The 21772-nt window shown below is 44.7% G+C and overlaps 2 non-coding genes across 2 annotated transcripts; one reads left to right on the top strand and one right to left on the bottom strand.

Moving 5' to 3' along the window:
• Positions 1 to 2306: 2306 nt before the first annotated feature.
• trnat-cgu (transfer RNA threonine (anticodon CGU)) lies at positions 2307 to 2378 on the bottom strand. The gene has a single exon. It is a non-coding gene; the product is annotated as a tRNA-Thr (tRNA).
• A 17981-nt stretch (positions 2379 to 20359) lies between these two features.
• On the top strand, positions 20360 to 20448 carry trnap-ugg (transfer RNA proline (anticodon UGG)). Its single transcript is given in 2 exon segments — positions 20360 to 20395; positions 20413 to 20448. It is a non-coding gene; the product is annotated as a tRNA-Pro (tRNA).
• The last annotated feature ends 1324 nt before the right edge of the window (positions 20449 to 21772 follow it).

Raw genomic sequence — 21772 nt, forward strand, 5'->3', positions numbered from 1 at the left:
CTCTCTCTCCATTACACACATATTTGTCAATCACATGTCAAAGAAGGAAGCGTAATGAAGGAATGGCTGCGCCCTTGAAAATGTTTCCTGCAGAATAGTTAAATGTTTAAAGTTTCTGTTGGGAGTTTGATATGAGATGGTGAGACACAAGGATGTGAGGTTATGAAAGTCTTCACCAAATGTAAAAGGGAATAATTTTCTTCACTGGTGAACCCAAAGGAACAAATATGGCACAAGAATGAGAAAAGTCAGAGGATTGAGAAACATCCAATGGTTCTTCACATCTACAAGTCAGCAGACCCACAGAAATACAGTCGGTTGAGAGTTCAGATCCAGTGATAGACTGGACAAATATCGAGCCAGTGCTTTTTTCTTTATAAACCCAACATCTGTCCACTTGGCTATTGCACCTCGTCTCGATGTATCTGATAATACTGATACTATTTGTATTCCACAGTTGCTTTGAAATCACAGGCAATATAAATGGATTGGGAATGTCAATGGTCAGGAACCATTCATGGATTGGGAAAGTCAATGGACTGGAAAATATCAGTGGATTGGGAAATTCTATAGACTGAGTTATATCAATGGATTGGGACAGTTCAGTACATTGTGAAACATCAATGGATTAGGAAACAGGAATTAAAGGGACAGATGGAGTTCAACCTGGAAAAGTGTGAAGTGATTCATTTTGGAAGGTCGAATTTGAATGCAGAATACAGGCTTAAAGACAGGATGCTTGGGAGTGTGGAGGAACAGAGGGATCTTGGGGTCCATGTCCATAGATCACTCAAAGTTGCCACCCAAGTTGATAGGGTTGTTAAGAAGGCGTACGGTGTGTTGGCTTTCATTAACAGGGGGATTGAGTTTAAGAGCCGCGAGGTTATGCTGCAGCTCTATAAAGCCCTGGTTAGACCACACTTGGAATATTGTGTTCAGTTCTGGTCGCCTCATTATCGGAAGGATGTGGAAGCTTTAGAGAGGGTGCAGAGGAGATTTACCAGGATGCTGCCTGGACTGGAGGGTATGTTTTACGAAGAAAGGTTGAGGGTGCTAGGGCTTTTCTCATTGGAACGAAGAAGGATGAGAGGTGACTTGATAGAGGGGTACAAGAATATGAGAGGCATAGATAGAGTGGATAGCCAGAGACATTTTCCCAGGGCAGAAAGGGCTATCACCAGGGGGCATAATTTTAAGGTGATGGAGGAAGGTCTCGGGGAGATGTCAGAGGTAGGTTCTTTACACAGAGAGTGGTGGGTGCACTGCCAGCGGTGGTAGTAGAAGCAGATACATTAGGGACATTTAAGTGACTCTTGGATAGGTACATGGATGATAATAGAATGAAGGGTATGTAGGTAGTTTGATCTTAGGGTAGGTTAAAGGTTCGGCACAACATCGTGGGCCGACGGGCCTGTACTGTGCTGTCCTGTTCTATGTTCTATGTTCCAGATGAAAGGATTGCATTAATCAATGGATTAGAATGTGGAGAGGCAGGAGAAAATGATGCCATTTTAAGTAGGGGGCCGGGGGTTAGTAGAAACAGACCAGGGCTATTTTACTCTCTATCTCACTCCTTTCTTCTATCTGGCTCATTATCACATCCTCTCTCTCTAAGAGCAGTGGGAATCACTGGAACCCACACTTGTTGCTCAGGTTGTTTGGTTCCGGGAAAATACAAGGTCCACATCAGATTGACAGGAAGGATAAATGTGATTCAGAGCCAATCATATTCCTTTTGGTGATGTGTGCTCAGCCTTGTTATATCAGCAAAGGCAGCAGGAAATGCAAATCCTGAAGAGTTTTGATAGCGTAAAGAAGGAGAAAGTGTTGCCAGTGACAGAAGGGTCAGTAACCAGAGGAAACACATTTAAAGTAATTAACAAAAGAATTCGAGTTGTGATGAGGAGATTGTTTTTTCAGCAGTGTGTTGTTCTGGTCTGGAATGCAATCCTGAAAGGTCAGTGGAAGCAGATTCAATGTTAACTCTAAATGGAATTGGATATTTTCCTGACATGGAAAATCTAACAGGGCAATGGGGGAAAGGACAGGAGTGCGGGATGTGGGATTAATAGAATAGCTCTGTTAAATATCAAGCAAATGCACAGTAATAAGGTTCTGTGCTTGGACCTCAGTTATTTTCACTCCATCAATGGCAGAGAAGGCTCGAGGAACCATGTGGCTGCACCTCATGTTCTTCCCAGTGTCCGGAATAAAGTATAACATGACACTGATTTCCAGATGGCCGAAACAAATGCAACAGCCATCTTTTCTGGAAACATCACATTTAAAGTTAGAAACTAATCATAAGGCACGGACAGGGATTGAACCCGTGATCTTCAGTTTACGAAACTGACGCCTTACCACTTGGCCACCATGCCTTCCCTTAATGGGCACCTGAGGCTCCAGAGGAGGATTTGTGATTCTTTTTCAATTTGGTTGAAGCAGCATCGAGAAACATGCACAGAAATAAAGAGGGATTGTGGAATGGGGAACAGATCAGCCTCATTTCCATCATCAGCATCATGAAATCTTCATTCACACATTCCATTCCCATCCTCAGCTTTTCTCACATCTGTACAATAATATAAGAGTGGACATTGGGTTGTTACTGGGCAGATTATATAAATAGACTATGTGCATCATCACAGGAAGTGCTGTAATATAATCTGTACGGCACCTCATGGAGAGTTGTAGATGAAACCTTCAATGCAAGATGTGCAGAGTAAACTCAGGTTATTTTAACCGTCAGATTCTTATAAATTCTGTACTAAGCCTTGACAGATATCAAAATATTAATTGGGGGCCACAGTAAACCAAAGCGAAGATGGAGAAATCTTTGCCTGTACCTTTGAAAAGGTCACTGGACTGGACCAAGCCGAGGACTGGCCGAGATGGTTCCAGAGGTTTGCAAGGTATCGTACTGCATCGGGTCTCGTGCAGAAGCCAGACATGGAACAGGTCAGTACGCTATTGTCTGCAATGAAGGGAGTGTGCAGGCAACATCCTCATGAAGAACAGAATGCTACATGTGAAGAAGTTATTAAGGCACTCAAGACATATTTTAATTGAGGAAAAAAATGTCATCGTGGAGCCAAAGTTAAAACGCTGCATTTGCTGACAACGCAACCACCAGGTGACGCTGTACTGGTACATGCGCAAATGCAGCCTCTTCCACTGAAACGTCACTGTCTGTGACATTCAGGCAGCTGCCAGGCTTAAAGATGGAGCTACTCAATTTATCACAGAAAACAACTTCGACCCAAAAATCCCCTCAAAGGTTGCCATCGCCGCCTCCGTCCCACCCCCAACAGTCCCCCGCTCCTTCTTGTGCATTCGCCAGTTATATAGTACCAAGTCATCTTAATTCACCTACAGTGAATTACTTTCGGAGCAGTGACTGTCATTTCATAAGCAAATATGGCACATATCTACACAATGGACATGTTTTGCTTGATACTCGGAGAACGTTGCGCTGTTTGAAGTCTCATCAGAAGGACAGCACCTCTGACAGTGCTGCACACCCTCTGTAATTCAGTGAGGTTTCATTGAGTCATAGAGTTATACAGCACAGAAACAGGCCCTTCGGCCATCGTGTCCGTGCCGGCCATCAAGTACCTATCTATTCTAATTCCATTTTCCAGCACGTGGCCGTAGCCTTGTATTCTGTGGCGTTTTGAGTGCTCATCTAGATACTTCTTAAATGTTCTGAGGGTTCCTGCCTCTACCACTCCTTCAGGCAATGTGTTCCAGATTCCAACCACCCTCGAGGTGAAACATTTTTTCCTCAAATCCCCTCTAAACAGTGCCATCCCATTCTCCGGACGATCATTCCCCGCTTCCCCCCATCCCACTCTCTGACTGCTCACTCCCCGCTTCACCCGCCACCACCCCCATCCTGCTCTCTGGCTGCTCACACTCCAGGCCATGGGCTCTGCCGCTTCCCTCCTCTCGGCCACTCGCTCCAACATTGCCCCATCACCCCTCGAGGCTCGCCTTGCTTTATCGGGTGGTGCGGTGAAGAATGATCGAATATTGGAGCGAGAGGCCGAGAGGAGGGAAGCAGCATGGCTTAGAGCTAGTGTGGGGAGTGACGTGGGGGGGAAGCTGGGCGTGAGTGGACGGAGAGAGGGCAGTGCGGGGGTGGGGGGGTAGCAAGCGGCCGGAGGGCGGGGGAGCGGGGTAGCGAGGAGCGGGCAGTGAGCGGCCTGGAGTGAGTGGCTGAGTGGGGGTGGAGAGTTTTCCCGCGCATGCGCCACTTCGTCCTGGAAGACGTAGGCAGAGCATGCGCAGCATCTCAGAGCGCAGGAGAGTGTTTGTGCATGTGCGCAGCTTGGAGCGCTTTGATGACGTCGGCTGGCAGCTGCATTGTCAGGAATCACTTTGAATTTAATAAGCGTACAAAACAGAAAGGGGAGAGTATTCATTCATTTATCAATGACTTGTACAATCTCACGGAGGATTGTGAATACGGCAACTTAAGAGAAGAGCTGAATGGAGACAGGATTGTGTTCGGGGTATTAGACAACACCCTTTCAGATCATCTACAGTCCAGGGCTGATCTCACATTAACGAAAGAGTATCAATTGAGCAGCCAAGCAGAGGTTAGAAAGTTTAACCAATCTGTTGTCCGAGGGGACAGGGAGAGTCTGATCTCGAGAGTTGCAGACTCAATTGAATTTGTTAAGAAAGCAAAAGGAAAAATTAGTGGTAAAAGACAAGAAAGACGGGAAGAGCATCTAGTGGTAGCTGCAATCAATTGCAGTAGGTGTGGCCGAGAGAGACACAAGTGGGAAAACTGCCTCGCCAAAGAAGCTGAGTGTTTTTCTTGCAGAAAGATGGGACACTTTCAGTCAGTGTGTGGCAGTAAAATACCAGCACTGAATATAATTAAAGGGAGATCCCGAGAGAGAAAAAACATTAATGAAGTACAGGATATCCAAAGTGTGGAAATACATTTTTTAGGTGAAATCCAGGAAATAAAGTGAGAGTTGCTGAACGACAGAAATTCTGAAATATTTTAAGATAGAGGTAGATAGATTCTTGATAAACAAGGGGGTGAAAGGCTATCGGGGGCAGATGGGAATGTGGAGTTGAGGTTACAATCAGATCAGCCATGATCTTATTGAATGGTGGAGCAGGCTCGAGGGGCCGAGTGGTCTACTCCTGCTCCTAATTGGTATGTTTGTATGTAAGAAAACATGTTCCAGATACAATGAGAACTATCATTTGTTTGGAAATGGATTTGAAACCCCTTTTATCAAAAGCTTATGGAGCTTTAATTTTTCTGCAATTCACAGACAAATCCTTGTGGAGTTGAGATTGACAGAAACAATGGGCTGGATTCTATAGAGCCCTCGATGTCGAGATCTGTGGTGGGGGTGGGGTGGGAGCCGCCTGAAGATGGCTCCGTATGAGGCCCGCCACGGACCTCAACGCCGACAGGGCCTGGCTCGATATTGCCAGCGACGGCGAGGCCTTGTGGGGGACCCCCCCCGCTCGGCAACGGGACCACAAACCTGCATTAATTATTATCCCATCACTTCCTGATATCCCACTGTGATCTTCAGCCCAGTGGCCGGCATTGCCGTGCCTTCGGAGCCCCATCCGGGGAATTGAGGTGCAACACTGGTGGGGAGGGGGGAGAAGGTAAGTTTCTCAGTGTGGGGGAGGGGGGAAGGAGTCAAATTAATGTCATGGGTGTAGGGGATGGTGGGAAGGGTTATAATTTACAGTTTGTGCAGTTTTGGGCGGAAGGTCAGATTGTAAAGGTAGGTTTTGGGAGGTAAGGGCAAATAATTAATTTAACTGTTATTGGGGGGATGGGAGAGAGGCAAAAGCAATGTATTTATTTCATTTCATTTAATCTTCCTTTAAATATTTTCCAGTAGGACTAACAGCCCTTTAAAAATGGCTGACACTCCAGTACAGTACTAAGGCAGTGCTGCACTATCAGAAATGCTGTTTTTCAGGTGAGACAGAAAACTGAGGATCCCTCTGCCCTCTCAGGTGGATGTTAAAGGTACCATGGCACTATTTCAGAGAATAGAAGGGGAATTATTTCTGGGATGCTGGTCATTGTTTAAACCTGAATCAACATCATTTAAAAACAGATTATCTTGTTTTTATCACATTGTTGTTTCTGGGAGCTTGCTGTGCGCACATTGGCCACCATGTTTCCTACATGACTACAGTGACTACACTTGGAAAGTCCTTCATTGGCTGTAAAAGACTTTGCAACGTCCTGTGGTCGTGAAATGCAAGTCTTGCTTTTTCCATTGTTATCAGTGTCATTGTGATCAAAAGATAGGATTCGTGAGCACAAAATTTCAATCAATTTTGATTAAAATAATGTAAAAGCATCTATATTCTTGCACTGTACTTAATAATCTCCATCTTCCTATCCTTACAGAGTGCAATGTCATCGACCCTGAAATTGATTCCAGAATCTCATAGAATCTTAGACTCATAGAAAGTTTAAGGCACAGAAAGAGGCCACTTGGCACTCAGACAATTTCAGCCCAGTTCTGATGAAAGGTCACAGACCACAAACGTTAACTCTGTTTCTCTCTCCACAGATGCTGCCAGACCTGCTGAGTATTTCCAGCATTTTCTGTTTTTATTTCAGATTTCCAGCATCTGCAGTATTTTGCTTCTGTGTTAATTTGAAAGTTAAAACTGAACCACCTGTTTACAATTCACACTGGCGTCTCCCATGAAATGACTCTGTATAATGTTGATGTAATGAATACAGACTCTGAGCACAGAGCTTCCTGTGCGGAATTGGGGATATGAAAACCAGCAGACTCTGCAGGAATTTCCACTGGGAGCACAAATTCACAAAATCTACCTTTTATATATCGATTCATTTTGATTGTCCTTCTGGAAAATTATTTTGCAACAATTTAAACATCAACCCACAGCTCCATGACTGGGTCAATTATGAGGTCATCCTCTGACAGGTCATGTGACAGCTGGAGCCACAAGACATCAGAACCAGATTTGTGACTGGATTAAAACCCGGAATCCTGTCACAATGGCTTTTCAAATAAAGCTGTTGCTGTTTGAAAACACAGCAGTTAAACTTTCTGCCTGACCATGAGGGGAGCTAGGGAGAAATTTACAAAACTAAATCCTTTTACAAAATAGTTCAAAAATCATTCACATCGAAATCATGTGAGGATTCATATGCAGTAGAGAAACAAGCAGAATACAGAAAGTACAGAGGAGAGCTGAAAAAGGAAATGAGATCAGCAAGAGAATGTATGAGAAAAGATTAGCAGGTCACATAACTGGGAACACTGAAGTCTTTTACCAACATATGGACAGTCAATGAAAGGGTGGGTCAATTAGGAGATCCTGTGGAGGCAGAGGGTGTGGCTGAGGCACTAATTAAGTATCACAAAATAAGCGGATGCTGCAAATGTCACAGTAAAGGAGGAGGAAGTGAAGAAATTGGACAGGATGAAAACAGATAAAGTGGAGACAATTACAAGGTTGGCAGCTCTCACAGTAGAAAAGTCACCCAGTTTGAATGGGCTGCATCCTGGGTTGCTGAGGGAAGTAAGGGTGGAAATATCAGAGACTCGAACCACAATCTTTCAATCCTCCTTAAATATGGGAATGTTGCCAGAGGACTGGAGGATGCAGGTAAGCTTGGGTAGTTCGATCTTAGTTTAATTTGACCATTTTTATAATGTATCCATTGCAATAACTAACAAGGTCAAGAAAGCCATTTTATAATTAACACATGACCAAAGGAGCCATTTTGTGTTCAGTACTAACGTGCCGTGTAGAGGACACCATTTGTGCTTAAACATTAGCACAACACGGGAAGAAACGGTTACCGTGGAATAAGCTCTCACTCAATTGGTGCAGAGTATGAGCGCCAGGGGTTACTTCTGACAGTTGAAGAGATCATCGCATCTCATTGATAGCTACCACCCACTCCAAGCTGGGTAGCCCCCAGTCAGTTAGGTGCTGTCCTGCCACGACCTGCTTGCTTCAATGGGTGCTTGTAGCTTAGAGAGTCATCTCTCAACAGACGGATTGATAATCTATGCACCAAGAAAAACAAGCTCAACAAAGAAGACACCAGTCCTTCGCATCGCAAGCTGGAATGTGAGGACCATGTGTCCTGGCCTTACTGACACCCTTCTGCAGGTTGATGACACACACAAGACAGCTTTGATGGACAAAGAACTCACAAGACTCAATGTGGACATTGCTGTGCTGCAAGAAACTAGACTCGTTCAAAGTGGATCCCTCAAAGAGAAACACTACACCTTCTTCTGGCAGGGGAAAGCCCAAGAGGCAACTCGTGAGCATGGAGTGGTTTTCACAGTAAAAAACACGCCACTTGAGATGAGTGAACCACCCACAGTAGGCTCAGAGAGACTTCTTACTCTTCACTTGTCAACACGTGTGGGCCCAGTTAATCTCATGTGCATCTATGTCCCGACACTCACCTCCACCCCAGATGTCAAGGATCAATTCTATGTGACACTGGATACTGCCATCAGTAGAATTCCCAGCACTGAGGGACTGTACCTTCTAGGAGACTTCAACGCAAGCTTGGGTACTGACTACAGCTTGGCCAACGAGCATAGAGCACCAGGGGATTGGCAAGATGAATGAAAATGGACAGAGGTTGCTGGAGCTATGCTGTCACCATGGATTCTGTGTGATGAACAGCTACTTCCAGGTCAAGCTGTGCCACAGGGTGTCCTGGAGACATCTGAGATCACACCACTGGCACCAGCTAGACCTTATCATCACCAGACATACCACCCTCAGCAGTGTCCTCATCACTCACAGCTACCACAGCGCTGACTGTGACACTGATCACTCCCTGGTGTGTAACAAGGTCAGGCTTCAGCCAAGGAAGCTTCATCCATCCAAGAAGAACGTCGTCCTCAGATCAACACTTGACGAACCACTGATCCAGAAAGGACCCAGGAGTTCCTCAACATCCTCGATCAGGCTCTTTCAGACAACAATGCTCAAGGTCTCAGTGTGGTGTCAAAGTGGAATCATCTGTTAACAAGCAGATGGAAAGGTGAGTGGAGCATTACCTTAAACTCGACATAACGGAGAATATTGTCATTGAAGTGGCTCTCACTGCCATTCCAGACTTCCCTGTCATGGAGGAGCTGGACAGTGACCCCACCATAGTGGAGCTCAACAAAGCCATTGACCATCTTGCCAGTGGTAAAGCCCCGGGAAATGATGGTATTCCACCTGGAATCATCAAAAGTGGAAAAGTGGCTCTACTGCAGCATCTCCATGAACTTCTGTGTCTCTGTTGGAAGGAAAGATCTGCACCTCAAAACATGCGTGATGCAAATATTGTCACCTTGTACAACAATAAGGGGGAATCGCAGTGACTGCAGCAATTCGCGAGGCATCTCCTTGCTAAGTATTGTGGGGAAGGTCTTTGCTCGCATTGCTCTGACCAGATTGCAGACCCTGGCATCACACATCTATCCTGAGTCTCAGTGCAGCTTCAGAGCTGGTAGATCGACAGTCGACATGATTGTCTCACTTCGGCAGTTACAGGAGAAGTACTGTGAACAGTACAGACCACTCTACATTGTCTTTACATATGAACATACGAATTAGGAGCAGGAGTGGGCCACTCGTCCCTTCGAGCCTGCTTCACCATTCAATAAGCTCATGGCTGAACTGATTACTCCACATTTCCATCTATCTCCGATAACCTTTCACCCCCTTGCAGATAAAGAATCCATCCATCGCTCCCTTAAAAATATTCAAAGACTCTGCTTCCACCGCCTTTTGAGGAAGAAAATTCCAAAGACTCACGACCCTCTGAGGGGCAAATAGCTCCTCATCTCTGTCTTAAATGGGTGACCCCTTATTTTTAAACAGTGACCCCTAGCTCTAGATTCTCCCACAAGGGGAAACATCCTTTCCACATCCACCCTGTCAAAACCCCTCAGGATCTTGTATGTTTCAATCATGTCGCCTCTTTCTCTTCTAAACTCTAGTGGATACAAACCTAGCCTGTCCAATCTTTCCTCGTAAGACAGCCCACCCATTCCATGTATTAGTCCAGTAAACCTTCTCTGTACTACCTCCAATGCATTTACATCCTTCCATAAATAAGGAGACCAGTACTGTACTCAGTACTGCAGAAGTGGTCTCACCAATGCCCTATCTCGCTGAAGCATAACCTCCCTACTATTGTATTCAATTCCCCTGGCGATAAATGATAACATTCTATTCGCTTTCCTAATTACGTGCTGTACCTGCAGACTAACCTTTTGCGATTCGTGCACTAGGACACCCAGATCCCTCTGCATCTCAGATCTCTGCAATCTCTCACCATTTAGAGAATATGCTTTTTTATTCTTCCTGCCAAAGTGGACAATTTCCCACTTTCCCACATTATACTCCATTTGCCCGGTCTTTGCCCATTCACTTAACCTATCTATATCCCTTTGTAGCCCCCTTATGTCCTCTTCACAACCTACTTTCCGACCTATCTTTGTCATCAGCAAATTTAGCAACCATACTTTTGGTCCCTTCATCAAAGTCATTTCGAGAATTGAAGAAGGTTGAGGCCCCAGCACAGATCCTTGTGACACACCACTCGTTACTTCTTGCCAACCAGAAAATGACCCATTTATGCTGACTCTCTGTTTCCTGTTCGCTAGCCAATCTTCTATCCATGCCAATATGTTACCCCTGACACCATGTGCTTTTATTTTCTGCAATAACCTTTGATATGTCACCTTATCCTTCTGGAAATCGAAATACAATACATCCACCGGTTCCCCTTTATCCACAGCACATGTAACTCCCTCAAAGAACTCCAATAAATTGGTTAAACATGATTTCCCTTTCACAAAACCATGTTGACTCTGCCTGATTACCTTAATTTTTTCTAAATGCCCTTCTATAACATCTTCAGTAATCGCTCCTAACATTTTCCCTAAGACAGATGTTAAGCTAACTGGCCTGTCGTTTCCTGCTTTCTGTCTCCCTCCCTTTTTGAATAAATGAATTACATTCGCTACTTTCCAATCTAACAGAACCTTCCCGAAGCGAGGGAATTTTGGAAAATTAAAACCAGCGCATCAACTATCTCACTAGCCACTTCAGGACCTGGCGACTTGTCAGCCCGCAGCTCCAACAATTTGTTTAGTGCCACTTCCCTGGTGATTGTAATTTTCTTGTGTTCCTCCCTCCCTTCCATTTCCTGACTTGCAGCTAATACTGGGATGTTATTTGTATCCTCAATAGTGAAGACCAATCCAAAGTATCTGTTCAATTCATCTGTCATCTCTTAATTATCCATTATTAATTCCCCAGACACACTTTCCATAGGACCAACACTCACTTTGTTAACTCTTTTCTTTTAAAAATAATCGAAACTCTTACTAGTTGTCTTTATATTTCTTGCTAGCTTTCTCTCGTACTCTAATTTTACCTTCCTTATCAATCTTTTAGTCATTCTTTGCTGTTTTTTATATTCTGTCCAATCTTCTGACCTGCCTCCCATCTTTGCACAATTATAGGCTTTTTCTTTAAGTTTGATAGTATCTTTAACTGTTTTCATTAAACATGATGGTGAGTCCCACCTTTGGAATTTTTCTTTCTCGTTGAAATGTATCTATTCTGTGTATTCTGAAATTTTCCTTAAATGTCTGCCACTGCATCTCTATTGACTTATCCCTTACCCTAATTTGCCAGTTCACTTTAGCTAGCTCTGCTTTCATGCCCTTAGAATTGCCCTTATTTAAGTTTAAAATACTAGTCTGGGACCCACTCTTCTCTCCCTCAAACTGAATGTAAAATTCAACCATATTATGATCGCTGCTACTTTGGGGCACCTTAACTATGAGGTCATTAATTAATCCTATCTCGTTGGACAATGCCAGGTCTAGTATAGCCTGCTCTCAGGTTGGCTCCAGAACTTATTTTTCCAAGAAATTATCCCAAAAACATTCCAGGTACTCCTCATCTAGGCTACCTCTGCCCATCAGAATTTTCCAGTCGATATGGAGATCAAAATCCCCCATAATTATTGCTGTACATTTCTGACAAGCTGCCATTATTTATTTTTTTATACCCCATCCTACAGTGTGGTTAATGTTAGGTGGCCTGTACACCACTCCCACTAGTGACTTCTTGCCTGTATTATTTCTCATCTCAACTCAAACTGCTTCTTCATCGTGATCTCCTGAACTTAGGTCATCCCTCTCTATTGCGCTAATACCATCATTAATTAACAGAGTTACCCCACCACCTTTTCCAAGCTTCCTGTCCTTCCTAAATGCCATGTAACCTCCAATATTCACATCCCAATCTCTGTCGCCCTGCAGCCATGTCTCTGTAATGACTATCAGATCGTACTTATTTATTCTATTTGTGCTCTCAGTTCATCTGTTTTGTTTCGAAAGCTCCATGCATTCAGATACAGAGCATTTAGTTTTGTCCTTTTATTATTTTTGTAACCTCTAGCCTTATCTGTTGATTTACTCTTAGATTTGTCTGCTCTGTCCCTTCCTGTCACAGTCTGTTTATCATTTCCCATATTTATACCTTTCTCTCTTGCCTTGCCTCTCCTCCTAGATTCACCATATCTTCCCAAATTTGATCCCTTGCCCCCACTATTCAGTTTAAAACCATCTCTAGTTCCCTAGTTATGTGGCTCGCGAGAACACCGGCACCAGCACGGTTCAGGTGCAGACCGTCCCAACGTTACAGCCACCACTTTCCCCAGTACTGGTGCCAATGCCCCACGAACCAGAACCCACTACTACCACACCAGTCTTTGAGCCACGCTGTAATTTTTCTAATCTTATTTGTCCTATGCCAATTTGCACATGGCTCAGGTAATAATCCAGAGATGATTACCTTTGAGGTTCTCCTACTTAATTTGGTGCCTAGTTCCTCATACTGACTATGCAGAACCTCTGTCCTTGTCCTGCCTATGTCGTTGGTACCGACATGGACCACGAAGACTGCATCCTCCCCCTCCCATTGCATGTTTCTCTCCAGCCCTGAGCAGACGTCCTGGCACCGTCAAGCAACGCAGCCGTCTGGGCTCTTGCTCTTTGCTGCAGAGAACAGTGTCAATCCACCTTACTATACTGTCCCCTACTACCACTACATTCCATTTTTCTCACTCTTTGAGCCGCAAACACTTTTTTTTTATTTCCAAAATATACTTTATTCATAAAAATCTGTAAAAATTACATTCCAAACATTTCAAAACAGCATCAAGTCAAAGAATACAGACAGTGCAAAGGTGATCAGTTACCTTCTGTACAATCATGAGTTGCCTCACAACCCTTCCATTTCATTGTCATGCCATATACATTTTTACATTTACAGCACGCAAAAATTCTCCGATACAGTTCGAGGGGTTTCCCATGGATCCAACCCCTCAGTTCAGCTTGGTGGGGGGACCTTACACTGTGGTCTTTCCCCATTGAGCCTTTGCTGCGGCTGCCCCAAGCTTTAGTGCGTCCCTCAGCACGTAGTCCTGGACCTTGGAATGTGCCAGTCTGCAACATTCGGTGGTGGACAACTCTTTTCGCTGGAAGACCAGCAAGTTTCGGGCAGACCAAAGGGCGTCTTTCACCGAATTGATAGTCTTCCAGCAGCAGTTGATGTTTGTCTCGGTGTGCGTCCCTGGGAACAGCCCGTAGAGCACAGACTCCTGTGTTACAGAGCTGCTTGGGATGAACCTCGACAAAAACCACTGCATTACTTTCCACAACTACTTTGCGAAGACACATTCCAGGAGGAGGTGGGCGACCGTCTCTTCCCCGCCACAGCCACCGCGGGGGCATTGTGCGGAGGGGGCGAGACTTCGGGTGTGCATGAAGGATCTGACGGGGAGGGCCCTTCTCACCACCAGCCAAGCTACGTCTTGGTGCTTGTTTGAAAGTTCTGGTGATGAGGCATTCTGCCAGATGACTTTGACGGTCTGCTCGGGGAACCATCCGAAAGGATCCACCGTCTCCTTTTCCTGTAGGGCCTTGAGGACATTCCATGCAGACCACTGCCTGATGGACCGGTGGTCAAAGGTGTTTTCCCCCAGAAACTGTTCCATGAAGGATAGGTGGTACGGCACGGCCCAACTGCATGGAGCGTTCCGTGGCAATGTGACCAGGCCCATCCTTCGCAACACCGGGGACAGATAGAACCTCAGCACGTTGTGACACTTGGAGTTTGCGTACTGGAGGTCGACACACAGCTTGATGCAGCCACACACGAAGGTGGTCATCAGGATGAGGGCCACGTTGGGTACATTTTTCCCGCCCTTGTCCAGAGATTTGAACAACGTGTCCCTCCGGACCCGGTCCATTTTAGATCCCCAGATGAAGCGGAAAATGGCTCGGGTGACTGCCACGGCGCAGGAGTGGGGTATGGGCCAGACCTGCGCCACGTACAGCAACAACGTGAGCGCCTCGCACCTGATGACCAGGTTCTTACCCACAATGGAGAGAGATCGCTGCCCCCATATGCCCAACTTTTGTCGTACCTTGGATACTCGCTCCTCCCATGTTTTGGTGCACGCCCCGGCCCTTACAAACCATATCTCCAGCACCTTCAGGTAATCTGACCTGACGGTGAAGGGGACAAAGGATCGGTCAGCCCAGTTCCCAAAGAACATGGCCTCGCTCTTGCCATGGTTAACTTTGGCTCCCGAGGCCAGTTCGAACTGGTCGCAGATGCTCATCAGTCTGCGCACGGACAGCGGATCCGAGCAGAAGATGGCGACGTCATCCATGTACAGGGAGATTTTAACCTGAGTGCCTCCGCTGCCTGGGATTGTCACCCCTCTTATGCTCGCATCCTTCCTAATAGACTCAGCAAAGGGTTCAATACAGCAAACAAACAAGACCGGGGAGAGAGGACAGCCCTGTCTGACTCCAGATTTGATCGGGAAACTTTCCGATTCCCACCCGTTGATTGAGACTGTGCTACTGATGTTTTTGTAGAGCAGTTGGATCCAATTGCAGATTCCCTCCCCAAACCCCATTTTGGAAAGCACGTCCATCATGTAGGTGTGCGATATCTTGTCAAAAGTCTTCTCCTGGTCCAGGCTGATGAGGCAGGTGTCCACCCTCCTGTCCCGTACGTAGGCGATCGTATCCCTGAGTAGCGCGAGACTATCAGAGATCTTCCTGTCGGGTACAGTCCAGGTCTGATCGGGGTGAATCACCAACTCCAGAGCAGATTTGACTCGACTGGCTATGACTTTGGACAGAATCTTGTCGTCAACATTAAGCAGTGAGATGGGCCGCCAATTTCTGATTTCTGCCCTCTCCCCCTTCTGCAAACACTTACTGCAGATGTGTTTGCCCTGCATCACACTGGCATCCAGGAGTTCCCACATGCTGCAGCTGTGACACATCACCTGTCCTGTCATCCTTAACGTGTTTCAATTAACTACTTCATTATTTTATTCAATTGTTTATTTTATTGTATATTTTATTAAGCTTACTACTAGTTTGTTTACTATTTTAAACATTAGGACTAAAATGGACCTTAATCACTTACCAGATACTCATCAAACATGTAGCTTCTTCCAAATCAATCAACTACCAGACAGCTCCTTCCACTGCACCGAAGCAAGAACCAAATCCTGTAAACTCACCCCAGCGGCTCTCTGTTTCCCTGCTCTCACTCTCCATTGTGATGTCACTCCTTGATTTTTTTGCCCCAGCTCCGCTCCTGCCGTGCTCCTCTCTCTCTGAGTCGGTGCTTTTGACACACTTGTGAACTTTCTGTTCTGTTGTGCTCTTCTGTCTCTGGTCCAAAAATCTGACTTCAGTGGGATTTGAACTCACAACCTTTGAATGCTTTCTTTATCATTATTTAGAAGTCCAACATGCTATCTATTGCGCCACACAGACTTTGATCGATATCACCAAGGCCTTTGATCTCGTCAGCAGAGACGGACTCTTCAAACTGCGATGGAACACAGGCTGCCCTCCTGAACTCTTGGGCATCATCTCTTCTTTCCACGAGAACATGCACAGTTCCATCAGTTACAATGGAGCAACATCAGACACTTTCAAGATCAGCAGTGGGGTAAAGCAGGGCTGAGCGCTGGCGCCAACTCTCTTGGGAGCAGAGGAACATAGGAGTAGGCCATTCAGCCCGTCGAGCCTGTTCTGCCATTCAATTCGATCATGGCTGATCATCTACCTCAACGCCCCTTTCCCGTGCTATCCCCATATCCCTTGAAGTCATGAGTATCAAGATTTCTAACAATTTCTGTCTTGAACATGCTCAATGATTGAACTGCCACAGCTCTCTGGGGTAGAGAATTCCAATGATTCACCACCGTCTGAGTGTAGAAATTCAACCCTATCTCAGTTTAAAATGGCCTACTCCTTATTCTGAGACTTGGTCCCCTGATTTTAGACTCACCAACCAGGGCAAACATCCTGCCAACATCCACACTGTCACGCCCTATAAGAATTTTATCAGTTTCAATGAGATCACCTCTCATTCTTCGAAACTTTAAGGAATACAGGCCCAGTTTCCTCATAAGACAATCCCACCTTCCCAGGGATTAGTCTGGTGACCCTCTGTTTCACTCCCTCTATGGCAAGTATATCCTTCCTTAGATGAAGAGACCAAACTATGCACAATACTCCAGCGCGGTTTCACCAAGGCTCTATACAATTGCAACAAGACATCTTTACTCCTGTACTCATGACCCCTCGTGTGAAGGCCAACATACCATTTGCCTTCCTAATTCATTGCTGCACCTGCATGTGAGCTTTTAGTGTCTCAGGAACAAGGGCACCCAGGTCCCTTTGGACATCGACAATTTCCAAACTCTCACAATTTAAGAAATACTCTGACTTTCTGTTTATTCTACCAAAGTGGAGAACTTCACACTTATTCACATTATATTCCATCTGCCATGTTCTTTCTCATTCACTTAGCTGCTCCAGGTTCCCTGGAAGCCTCTCTGCATCCTCCTCACAACTCACACTTCACCGAGCTTTGTGTCATCTGCAAACTTGGAAATATTACATTTAATCCCTACATCCAAATCATTTATTTCGGTTGTTAACAGCTGTGGCTCCAACACTGATCCTTGCAGGACCCCAATAGTAACAGCCTGCCATCCTGAGGAGGACCTGTTATTCCTGCTCTCAGTTTTCGGTCTGTTAACCAACTTTCAATCCATATCAGTATATTCTCCCCAATTCTATGTGCTCTAATTTTGTTTACTCACCTCCTGTGTGGGACATTACCAAAGCATCCACTGGTTCTCCTTTATCTGTTCTGCAGGTAACATCCTCAAAAAACTCAACGGGTTTTTTCAAACCTGTTTTCCTTTTCATAAATTTATGTTGACTCTGCCCAATCATATCATTATTTTCTAACTGTCCAGTTATCACATCCTTTATAATTGGTGTATTCGTCTCCATGCTGCTATTGTACACTTTCAGTGACTCAGATGGGGGTGTTCACCTGTATATCAGAGCTGACGACAAGCTGTTCATCTTGGCAAGACGTAGAGACTTGGACGTCGAGACTCCACTTTCCATCAACATTGACAACCTCACTTTGGAGGTTGTCAACAGCTTCACATACCTTGGATCAGCAATCACCAGCAATCTGTCCCTTGATGCTGAAATCAGCACCAGGATTGCCAATGCTGCAGCTGTCATGTCAAAGTTGAGAAGACGGGTGTGAACCGACAGCAAACTGACCGAAAATACAAAGCTCCACGTGTACCAGGCTTGTGTTCTCAGCACCCTCCTTTATAGTAGAGAAGCATCAACAACTTATACAAGCCAAGAAAAGCAGCTGAACAGCTTCCACCTCCACTGCCTCAGATGGATATTGGACAGCTCCTGGCAGGACAGAGTGCCGAATGAGGAAGTACACCAGCGTGCAGGGATCCACAGCATGTTTGCCCTCTTGAATCAGAGGCGGCTCTGTTGACTGGGCCAAATGAATGACAGTCACATTGCCAAATACATGCTCTTTGGTGAGCTTGCTATAAGCACAAGACCAACAGGTCAGGGAAAAAATCAAGTCATTTGGAGAGGTTTGAGTTAATTAAGGAGAGTGGGCATGGTTTTATAAATGGAAGTTCATGCTTGATGAATCTAACTGCATTTTTTGATAAACTATCTGAGAAAGTTGATGAAGGGAATGCAGTGGATGTTGTTTATATGGATTTTACAAAAGCATTTTATAAAGTACCACAGAAAAGGGTGGTTAACAAAATTGAGGTTCATGCATTCGGAGGGTCAGTGTCCATTTGGATAGGAAATTGGTTTAAGGACAGAAAATAGCGAGTCATATGAAATGGTTCTTGGTCAGACTGGAGGATAGTCAACAGTGGTGTTCCCCAAGGGTCAGTGCTAGAACCATTGCTTTTTTTTTGCTACAGATTAATGACTTGGATCTTGGAATATCGAGTAGAATCTCAAAATATGCCGATGACACCAAACTTGGAGGAGTGGCAAACAGTGAGGATGATATGAACTGCCTGAAACAGGATAGTTATCGGCTAGTAGGATGGGCAGACAGGTGGCAGATGGAATTTAATAGTGACAAGTGTGAGGTGATGCATTTTAGCAGAAGAAATAGGGAGAGGCAATATATACTAAATGCTACAGTTCTGAAGAGTGTGCTGGAATAGAGGGACCTGGAGTACATGTCCATCATTCTTTGAAGTTGGCAAGACATATTGCGAGAGTGGTTAGCAAAGCATGTGGGATCTTGGGCTTTATAAATAGAGACATTGAGTACAAAAGCAGGGTTGTTATGCTGAACTCTGGTTAGGCCCCAATTGGAGTGTTGCATCCAGATCTGCTCACCAATCTTTAGAAAGGATGTGCGGATTCTTGAGAGGATGCAGAGGAGATTTACCAGAATAGTTCCAGGGATGGAGGGTTTTAGTTTCAAGATTAGGTTAGAAAAACAGGGTTTTTTTCTGCCTGTATCAAAGGAGATTGAGGGGAGAATGGATAGAGGTGTCGAAGGCTCTGACAGTTTTAGATAAGTTGGCAAGGAAAAATTGTTCCCATTAACTATTGGTACAAGGACTAGGGGATTCAGATTGAAGGTTTTGGACAAGAGATGCAGGGGGAATGTGCGGAAGAGCTTTTTTACACAGTGATTGGTAATGATCTGTAACTCGCTGCCCCCGAGGGTGGAGGAAGTGGAGACAATCGTTGGTTACAAAAGGAATTTCGATGGGCATTTGAAGGAAATAAATTTACAGGGCTAGGGGGATCGAGCAGACGAGTGGGACTGACTGGATCGCTCCATGGAGAGCTGGCCTGTACTCGATGGGGCGAATGGCCTCCTTCGATACCACAAATGACCCAATGACTCGATGAGTCTATGTCACTCTCAGAATCAAGACAACAGAGTGACAGATTTAACACAACATTATAACATATGTTTGGTTTGACAAATTCAATAATAACTCGTCTCCACTCCTAGTATTTCTAAATCCCACACATTCACTATAATGTGAACAATTATTTCCTGTTGTGTCTCTCTCACATTTGTAAACTTCACTGTATTGGAGTGAGGTGACATCTACTGGCGGGAAGCAAGAACTGCAATCAAGCAGCAGAAACTCCACAGTCTGTCAGGGTTAAAGAAACATTGCAATATGAGGAAATAGTGAAGGGGTTTGATCGGGTTGATGGAAACATGATTCCACTTGTGGTATCATATGAAGCAAGGGCCGGAAATATAAAATTGTCGTTAATAAAAGAAATGAGGAATTCATGAAAAATGCATTTGCTCAGAGAATGGTTATAGAGATATACAGCACTGATATAGGCCCTTTGGCCCACTGAGTCTGCACTGACCATCAACCACCCATTAATACTAATCCTATGTTAACCCAGAATACCCTACCACATCCCCACATTTCTCCTATCACCTACCCTAGGGCCAATTTACAACAGTCAATTTATCTATCAACCCACAAGTCTTTCGTTGTGGGAGGAAACCAGAGTACCTTGTGGAAGCCCACATAAACAACTTGCAAACTCCACACAGGCAGTATACAGAACTGAATCGGGGTCATTGAAGTTGTGAAGCTACAGTGCTCACCACTGCACCACCCTGAGAATGTGGATCGAGTAAAAAGTGAGATTGGATGGACAGAAGCAGTCTGAAAAGATGGCTCAAACAAAAGGTGAAAACCCTGAAATGTTAACTCTGTTTCTCTCTCCACAGATGCTGTCAGAGGTGCTGAGTATTTCCAGCACTTTCTGTTTTTATTTCAGCTTTGTAGGATATTGTTTTGATCTGAAAAAAATGCATGATCGGCTGTGGGTGCCAGTGAAATTCCACAGGAGTAAATAAAAACCATGCCAACGGTGGCTCGTTGGTCTAGGGGTATGATTCTCGCTTTGGGTGTATAAGTGATTAATATGTGAGAGGTCCTGGGTTCAAATCCCAGACGAGCCCTTCTCTGTTGCCATTTTTAGTTTAAGGTCATCGATTGCTTTCAGCCTTCCAGAAAGCGGAATCGATTTCCAAACTGAGCCTGCTTGAGGACCGGGGAACTGGATTCAAAGAGCTTGTCGACAACATTGAAATGAACAAAATATGCAGATTGTCAAGTGGGAATATAAGGTTGCAACAGTAACTAAAGGCCTGCTCGGGTCAGCAAATGAAACCCGACCCAAGCCTGACAGCACCACATCCGACCTGGTCCGAGTCCTTTCATTTTTCCCCGTGCCCGAACTGACCACCAGAATGTTCAGTTAAACTTGCTTCAGTTTTTCACTTTTTAAGCTTGTGCAGGTAAGGCAACAAAAACTGTAAGTGGACTTGAAAGGTTGTTTAAATGTACATTAAGATTAGAGCTACGTACCGGAGGTGATGAGCTGAAGATTGTTACCATAGAAGTTAGTGATTGTGAGGTCACTAGTTAAAGAGAAACTCATGGAGTTGTGCCCAGACAGGTTGTCCCACACTGTATTGATTAAAATATTGCCCGAAGGCGAGAAAATATCATTATACATTCCCTAGACTCCTGCTTTACAGGTTGAAATACTTTCTGCAAGTTTATCCAGAGAGCAGCTGAGATGCAGAGACCAGGAAGGTCTTGAGTGATTAATTATTATAAAATATACATTCTTATATTAAAGAGATTGTGCTCTACCTTCGATGGAATCGCTCACTGCAGACTAGTGCGGAGTGTTTCCCGCCTTGACGTCCTGGCTGTCACTGGATCTTGAGTCCAGGCCTCTGGATTACTGGTCCAGTAATCTTTGAAATTTCTCCCTTGATCTAATATTTTAATCTGGTAAGTCAGATTTTACAAAAAAAAATTCAATGATTTAAGACTGCTTCATGTTCAGCAGTGCCAAATGAATAAAGAAATTCAAATATATTCAAAATTATATGTCAGCTATTAAATACTGATGCCCAGCTTTGAATACAAAAAATGCCTCTAATTGTGTTCTGGTCTGGAATGGAATTCTTCAGTGTTTCTGTTTAGCTTGGATTGACTCATCGATTTTCTTGTTTTTCACTTTGTCGATGCCTTTGAATAATTGTGGATCCTTCTTCAGGGTGTCTTCTTTCACCAGGTAGTTCTGACCTCTGATGATGTTGATCGTAATCAGCTTCAATTTGCTGATAGTTTTGGAAGTGAGCAGATTTCCTTTGCTTGAGTTCACAACATGGAACTTAGTCTGACGTGTGGACCCATGGGAGGATTTGAAAACTGCCCTTGCATTGGAGCATACAGTTGCATCCATCCAAACAGAGGTACAGTAGAAGT

This window comes from Heterodontus francisci, unplaced genomic scaffold, assembly GCF_036365525.1.
Source record: "Heterodontus francisci isolate sHetFra1 unplaced genomic scaffold, sHetFra1.hap1 HAP1_SCAFFOLD_43, whole genome shotgun sequence".
Lineage (NCBI taxonomy): Eukaryota > Metazoa > Chordata > Chondrichthyes > Heterodontiformes > Heterodontidae > Heterodontus > Heterodontus francisci.